Consider the following 8,766-nt stretch of genomic DNA (forward strand, 5'->3'; position numbering starts at 1 on the left):
TAATATCCAGATATTTCCAGGGACAATTGTTCAGCACTTTTGGAACTACTGTATAACATCAAAATATAGGGGTAGGAGAGGATGTATGGGGCCCACGTGGGTAACTGGGGGACCCTGATTTGATTGGGTAACTGATTAATAAAGAATACAAAAAATTAACTGCATAATAAATAAATGTGCCTCGTCATAGGCGGGAGGAGCCCGCTCTCAATGTCCAAAATACACCAGAGGGCATCATTTATCCAGGTGACTACCTCATGAAGCTGATTGAGAGAATGCCAAGAGTGTGCAAAGCTGTCATCAAGGCAAAGGGTGGCTACTTTGAAGAATCTCAAATGTAAAATATATTTTGATTTGTTTAACACTTTCTTGGTTATTACATGATTCCATATGTGTTATGTTGTAGTTTTGATATCTTCACTATTATTCTACAATGTAGAAAATAATCTAATTATGTTATCAATTGATTAAGCTATTCACTTTCTGTACAATAGAAGATGTTTAAACCCAGACAGCTTTTAGGTGAACACCTGTGACCCCTCGTTGGGTTAAGCCATGGAAGAAGAGTAGCAAACAGTTAAAGATTACATTTTTCTGCATTGGTAGGCCTACTCTGTCTGGGTTGAAAAGGTAGGCCTAACTTTTGAAAGTATCATGCTCAGATTCCTAATGATGTCTCAGATTTAATTATTTTCAAACGAAGACAGTTTCATTGCATTCGATAGATGGAACACACAGGCCTACCTGTCCATTCTTAGCCTGTAATTTCAGTCATTTGTGTGGTACTAAAAATAATTCTTCTAACATGTAAAATTACACAGAGTTGCATTAAATATTTATAAAATACTATTTTTTTCTCTGATCCGCAAATACGATGATAGACTCATGCAATGCTTTTACTATACAGGAGATCTTTCCATCCCTACTCTTGTCCACTGTGGTCTGCAATTTTACAACAGTCTGGCCCGCAAGCCTGTGCACTTAAAAATGCCTGCGTTTGCATGTTATGCTTAATGGATGAAGAACAGTTTCTTAGACCAGAGCCTTAGATATGCAGTTTATCTAAGAAGTGAGGGTAAATGGTAGATATGTTCTATGCTATACACTTTGTTTAAATTATTATTTGGGGTATAGGGTAGGGTCACTTGTCTTTTCAGGGAGGGTTTAGGTAAAATATATTTTACTGAAGGGAGGGCCATCTCTTTTTATTTCAGAGATACAATTTTCTCCATGTAACCCTTATTATAAATAATGTTCACTTCCTAAATGACTAAAATGTCAAATTTAAAGATCATGAGGGCTGATACATTCTCATGTCAGGGTTTATTTTTGGAGAACATGTTCTCTTAGACTGTGTTTATGCACCCGACTCTTTGAAAAAAAACTAAATCTAGATTATTATCTGATATTTCCTCATTTACCACTCCCTACATACCGCTTGCCTGACCAGTCGCCTGCTAGGAAAAGTGCCAAAATACTTATTTTTCACCATAATTTGCAAATAAATTCATTAAAAATCCTACAATGTGATTTTCTGGATTTTCTTTCTCATTTTGTCTGTCATAGTTGAAGTGTACCTATGATGAAAATTACAGGCCTCTCTCATCTTTTTAAGTGGGAGAGCTTGCACAATTGGTGGCTGACTAAATACTTTTTTGTCCCACTGTATGTGTGCTATACATGTATGTGTACTGTTGGTATACGTACTCTATCTGACCATTGTCTTTTACCATTACTATCAGTCCTCCTTATAATGAACTCTCCTGCTGTTATTGGCAACTTAATCCCTCAATATTCAGCAGCCCGGCATTTACTGATTATATCACAATTCAATTAAACCTTTTAATGTTTTTTATATCACCAGATGTCAGCCCATCAATGCAAGAAGAAACAGCCAAACGCTTGCATGAGAGGGGCTATTATACATCAGCTCAAAAAAAGAAAGCTATTAAAAAACAACTGTTTCTAGAGAATATGATTTAGATTGAGAAAGAATTTAAAACCACATTCTCTAAAACTGTGTCAAGGAAATTCAGCTTCAGACCAACTTCTAACAAAATTAGCTGAATCTGCTCGTTTCTTTGCCAGGCAAAGGCTCTATTAATCAAGCAATAAACCGGGCAGACTTCTTGATCGCCTTGCAAGGTGTAAAGTGGAAACTATTCCATATTATTGCTTAAAGACAGTAATGGGGTCAGGCACCATAACAATAAGAATATAAATAGGATTAGGAGGGATTTTTTATCAAAATCTTTACTCTGAGTCTGTCTCATCTGAGGTGAAGAGAAAATAGTTTATTGATAGGGTTGCTTTTCCATCCGTAGCAGAGGAATTGAAAGAGGAACTTTGTAGACCAATCACAGGGGAGAAGGTCTCTGAGGACAGCCACTCATTTAAAGGGGGAAAGGCTCCTGTCCCTGACGGATATTGCCCTGAATTTTATACAAATATGAGTAAGCTTGTCCTTTCACTGACACGTATTTACATTCTTACCAAAAGGAAAGTATCCCTACTATGGCAAATATTACTCTCATTTTGAAAAGGAAGCCCCCTGCTGAGTGCGGGTCTCAACGGCCTATAAGCCATAGAAAATAAGTTGCTCGCTAAGCTACTTGCTAAACGGCTTGAGAGCCTACTGCCTGGAATTACAAATCTAGACCAAACTGGATTTGTATTAAATTGATTTTCATTTTAAACATCAGAAGGCTCTTGAAAATGATACAATTTGCTAGTCAGACTAACCATAGGACACTTGCTGTGTGCCTACATGCTGGAAAGGGATTTGATAGGGTGGTGTGGGGTTATTTGTTTGAGGAGATTTCCTTGAATGTATAAAAGTTTCATGTCACTCGCCAGCAGCTTGTGGTATTACTAATGGACAATGCTCTGCCCCTTTTCCCCTGGCCAGGGCTAAAAGACAAGGCTGTCCCCTTTCTCCTTTGCTCTTTGCGCTAGCGCTTGAGCCACTAGCTGAAACTATCAGAATCCAGCAAGATATCCAGGTTATGACAGTTGGTAACATAACACATAAGATCGCATAATACAGTGCCTTCAGAAAGTATTCACACCGCTTTACTTATTCCACATGTTGTTATGTTACAGCCTGAATTTTAAATGGATTACATTTAGATTTTGTGTCACTGATCTACACACAATACTTATGTGATGGAAATTTTATAGATGTGCTTTTCACATAACTAATTTCTGTGTTCTATTCATGTTCTGTTGTATAAACCAATTTCTGTGTTCATGCAAGTGACCGACTGAATCCTCACTATCAGTATCAATTTGGCAGCACGCCCAGACCTTGTTTTGAGAAGCCTTGTGAGGTATTGGTCTGTCACATGTTATGAAGCAGTATTGGTCAGTCACATGAATGAAACAAAATGGTAATGATTAATTAATTAATGATTAATTATGCTAAATCATGCAAATATAACTTGACTGTGTATAGCTTTTATATAAGACAGCTGCTGGGACTGCCCAAGCAGAGCTCCTGATTGACATGTGTAGTATGGTGCATTGAGTTGGTTGGAACCTCTCCAGCACGCTGACAAATAAACAATTATTCATTTAAGATTGACTTTATGTGTCCCTGTGTAATAATTTCTGCAACAATTTGGAGTCAACGAACAGGAGGATTCATTCATATTCTAAATGAATATGTATAAAAAATATTTTAAAAATTATGATAAACAATTGAAATCAAGGGAACGCATAAAAAAAGGTACCCATAGTCTTATAGAGAGAAGACTATTCACTAGTTTTATTGGAAAAATAGAGTGAGTGTGTAACGGTACCATGGAAAGCCCTGCTAACAGCTTTCTGTAGGCATTTAGAAGAAATGTCTATGTGGTCTGCAGCCACTACAAAATAACACAAGGTATTTTTTAATATGGGGTGTTATTTACAGTGGGGAGAACAAGTATTTGAACTTCTTCACAACAGTATCTCGGACCTGCCTGGTGTGTTCCTTGTTCTTCATGATGCTCTCTGCGCTTTTAACGGACCTCTGAGACTATCACAGTGCAGGTGCATTTATACGGAGACTTGATTACACACAGGTGGATTGTATTTATCATCATTAGTAATTTAGGTCAACATTGGATCATTCAGAGATCCTCACTGAACTTCTGGAGAGAGTTTGCTGCACTGAAAGTAAAGGGGCTGAATAATTTTGCATGCCCAATTTTTCAGTTTTTGATTTGTTAAAAAAGTTTGAAATATCCAATAAATGTTGTTCCACTTCATGATTGTGTCCCACTTTTTGTTGATTCTTCACAAAAAAAATACAGTTTTATATCTTTATGTTTGAAGCCTGAAATGTGGCAAAAGGTCGCAAAGTTCAAGGGGGCCCAATACTTTCGCAAGGCACTGTATTTACTTAAAGGGGGTTGAATAGTTATACATGCTCAAGTTTTCAGTTTTTTTGTCTTATTTCTTGCTTGTTTCACAATAAAAAATAATTTTGCATCTTCAAAGTTTAATTCCAGGTTGTAAATTGTGGCCAAAAAAAAGGAAAATTGCCAAGGGGGGTGAATACTTTCGCAAGCCACTGTAAGTGATAAGCAGTAATGGGAAATCATTACCATCATGGGACTTTTATTAATGATTTTATTATTATAATAGAAGTTTTGTTTTGTTTGACTTTATTTAATTCCAAGTAATCATCTCATCTCTATAGAGCTGCTGCCTATGCTGTCTGACAAAATCACTATTTTAGTAGTTCTAAAGTAAACAAGGCATAATTTTATGACTGCTGAATACCAACTATCAATCACTTAGATCATGTATTTTCAGCAGTTTCTGCTCTGCACAGACCAGACAAATTTAAGTGGGCACACAATGGAATAGGGCCTTTGTAGTTAATTACCACGTTCGTCGACGCTAAACTATGTAGAATATTGGCCTTACTACATCACACAATTCAGGTTTGATCAGATTTATCTATACGGAAACTGTACATTGAGCTCACAGAAAAAAATGGAATTCAAATAATTGAATTGACATTGATCAATTAGTAGTTGAAAAAATGAAAAATAACAGAAATGTTGGTTAATCGCTCAGCACGACCAGTCTGTCACCCACTCACCCACACCATCCCCTCCTTACTAATACTGTACCTTCTTTTCTCAAATGTAGACTTCAAGCCTTGCATGAACAATCAACTAAACTGAGCCTCCATAATACAGAGAACTTACTACAGTAGAAGTAAACACAACAACTATGACAGCAAGACACAGGCCATGTTTATGCCTAGCTCCAATATATTTATTTGTATATCATGGAGTCATGGAAAGATTTGGTAGATTTTAGTAAGGTTTTATAATTTGACTTACAGTAGTTCCTGGTGCTGACCTTTTTGTTAATGTCTCTGAAGATGTTGATGGGATCGGACTCTAAATAGAATACAGTCGTGGCCAAAAGTTTTGAGAATGACACAAATATTCATTTACACAAAGTCTGCTGCCTCATTTTGTATGATAGCAATTTGCATATGCTCCAGATGTTATGAAGAGTGATAAGATGAATTGCAAAGTCCCTCTTTGCCATGCAAATTAACTGAATCCCCCCAAAACATTTCTACTGCATTTCAACCCTGCCACAAAAGGACCAGATGACATCATGTCAGTGATTCTCTCGTCAACACACACCTGTGTTGACGAGGACAAGGCTGGAGATCACTCTGTCATGCTGATTGAGTTCAATTAACAGACTGGAAGCTTCAAAAGGAGGGTGGTGCTTGGAATCTTTGTTCTTCCTCTGTCAACCATGGTTACCTGCAAGGAAACATGTGCCATCACTGCTTTGCCAAAAAGGGCTTCACAGGCAAGGATATTGCTGCCAGTAAGATTGCACCTAAATAAATTCATCGGATCATCAAGAACTTCAAGGAGAGTGGTTAAATTGTTGCGAAGAAGGATTCAGGGTGCCCAAGAAAGTCCAGCAAGCACCAGGACCGTCTCCTAAAGCTGACTCAGCTGCGGGATCGGGGCACCACCAGTACAGAGCTTGCTCAGAAATGGCATCTGCACGCACAGTGAGGTGAAGACCTTTGGAGGATGGCCTGGTGTCAAGAAGTGCAGCAAAGAAGCCACTTCTCTCCTGGAAAAAAATCAGGGACAGACTGATATTCTGCAAAAGGTACAGGAATTGGACTGCTGAGGACTGTGGTAAAGTCATTTTCTCTGATGAATCCCCTTTCCGATTGTTTAAGGCATCCGGAAAAAAGCTTGTCTGGAGAAGACAAGGTGAGTGCTACCATCAGTCCTGTGTCATGCCAACAGTAAAGCATCCTGAGACCATTCATGTGTGGGGTTGCTTCTCAGGCAAGGGAGTGGGCTCACTCACAATTTTGCTTAAGAACACAGCCATGAATAACGAATGGTATCAACACATCCTCCGAGAGCAACTTCTCCCAACCATCCAGGAACCGTTTGATGACAAACAATGCCTTTTCCAGCATGATGGAGCACCTTGTCATAAGGAAAAAGTGAAAACTAAGTGACTCGGGGAACAAAACATCGATATTTTGGGTCCATGGCCAGGAAATTCCCCAGACCTTAATCCTATTGAGAACTTGTGGTCAATCCTCAAGAGGCGGGTGGACGAACCAAAACCCACAAATTCTGACAAACTCCAAGCATTGATTATGAAAGAATGGGCTGCCATCAGTCAGGATGTGGCCCAGATGTTAATTGACAGCCTGCCAGGGCGGATTGCAGAGGTCTTGAGGTCTCTTTGTATCAACTTCATGTAATTGTCAATAAAAGCCTTTGACACTTATGAAATACTTGTAATTATACTTCACTATTCCATAGTAACATCTGACAAAAATATCTAAAGACACTGAATCAGCAACCTTGTGGAAATTAATATTTGTGTCATTCTCCAAACTTTTGGCCACGACTGTACAGTCACATTAGCCTCTGTGGTAGTTAGTTAGCTCGCTAGCTAACGGTTGGCTAATGTAACTTAACAAAGCTAATGTTAGCTTGCAAAGTTACAAATCACATCGCCAGATAGCAGGTGGCAAATTACATGGATATGCTTTGGAATATCTAGCCAGCCTATTATGACAGCTAGCTAGATTTTTGTTTGGATAAACAAATGTAGTTTGCTTGCTAGCTAGTTAGCTATGTAACGTTAGCTACCTTACCTCATCTTGTTCTCTTTTTTGCTGTGCTGATTTTGGCATATCGGATGCCTTCCTCTTTAAAGCGAAGGGGGAAAATCAATGCAATAATATCACTATTTATAATTTGTCAACATGGCAACCCCATCAGTTGAGACTTCAGTTCTGTTTCGAAATACTCTGTCTGACAGTGACAAATACAAACCCATACATTTTGATATTTCCTCCAAGGGGCAGTCCTCCACGTTCCGAAATCGCTACGAGTTCTGGATATTATTATAACCAGGAAATGTACCTGTGAGATGCAGAAATGCTTGTATTTGCGTGTAGTGAGGATATTTGGAAAGTATTCAGGCCCATTGACTTTTTACACATTTTGTTACGGGACAGCCTTATTCTAAAATGTATTAAATACATGTTTTTCCTCATCAATCTAAGCACAATACCCCTTAATGCCATTTTAGCAAATGTACTAGACCTTTTGCTATGAGACTCGAATATTGAGCTCAGGTGCATCCTTTCCATTGATCATTCTTGATGTTTCTATAACTTGGAGTCCACCTGTGGTTAATTCAATTGATTGGACATGGTTTTGAAAGGCACACACCTGTCTATATAACGTCCCACAGTTGACAATGCATGTCAGAGCAAAAACCAAGCCATGAGGTCGAAGGAATAGTCCGTAGAGCTGCGAGACAGGATTGTGTCGAGGCACAGATCTGTGGAAGGGTACAAAAAAAGTTCTACAGCATTGAAGGTCCCCAAGAACAGAGTGGCCTCCATCAATCTTAAATGGAAGAAGTATTGAACCACCAAAACTCTTCCTAGAGCTGGCTGCCCGGCTAAACTGAGCAATCGGGAGAGAAGTGTCTTGGTCAGGGTAGTGACCAAAAACTTGATGGTCACTCTGACAGAGATACAGAGTTTGTCTGTGGAGACCATAAAGGCCTTCCAGAAGGACAACCATCTCTGCAGCACTCCACCGATCAGGCCTTTATGATAGTGGCCAGACGGAAGCCACTCCTCAGTGTTACGAATCTCATTGGCCCGGCAGTCTAGGGGGGATGGTAATGAGACCCATAACATAACTCATGCAAATTATAACAGTGAAAAAGTAACAGTGGGAACAAATAACCACAGACAACTTAAATCTACCGTCAAACACTCATGGTTAATTTTTAAACACAGGAAAAGGGGCTGAGCTGGACCCAAGGAAAGAAACAAATATCCAAAAACACCACTAAATTAGACTAGCCTACTTCAATACAGCTAACTAACTAACTAACCAAAATTACAGCGGGTGTTCCGCCCAGTTCTGACTAGTGTTCTAAGACAAAGTATTCCTACGGGTAATGTATGCCCATGAGCGACTTGGCTTGGTAGCCCCTTTTCCCACCATCATACAGTCAAACACCATAACCAAAACTCACAGGTGGGACAAAGTGACATGTCAGTGTAAAAACAAACGAGAGCTCAAAGAGAGAGAGAGAGAGCGAGATTGCGAGAGATTGAGACACAGAGAGATTCAAACACAAAGAGATCGAGCTCCTGAGAAAACAACTGACACGGTTTTTAAACCAAGGGAAAGGGAATGTGATAGGGTAAGGGAAAAGGAGCAGGTGTCTTCTAAT

This window comes from Oncorhynchus clarkii, chromosome 3 (genome assembly GCF_045791955.1).
Source record: "Oncorhynchus clarkii lewisi isolate Uvic-CL-2024 chromosome 3, UVic_Ocla_1.0, whole genome shotgun sequence".
Taxonomy (NCBI): Eukaryota; Metazoa; Chordata; class Actinopteri; order Salmoniformes; family Salmonidae; genus Oncorhynchus; species Oncorhynchus clarkii.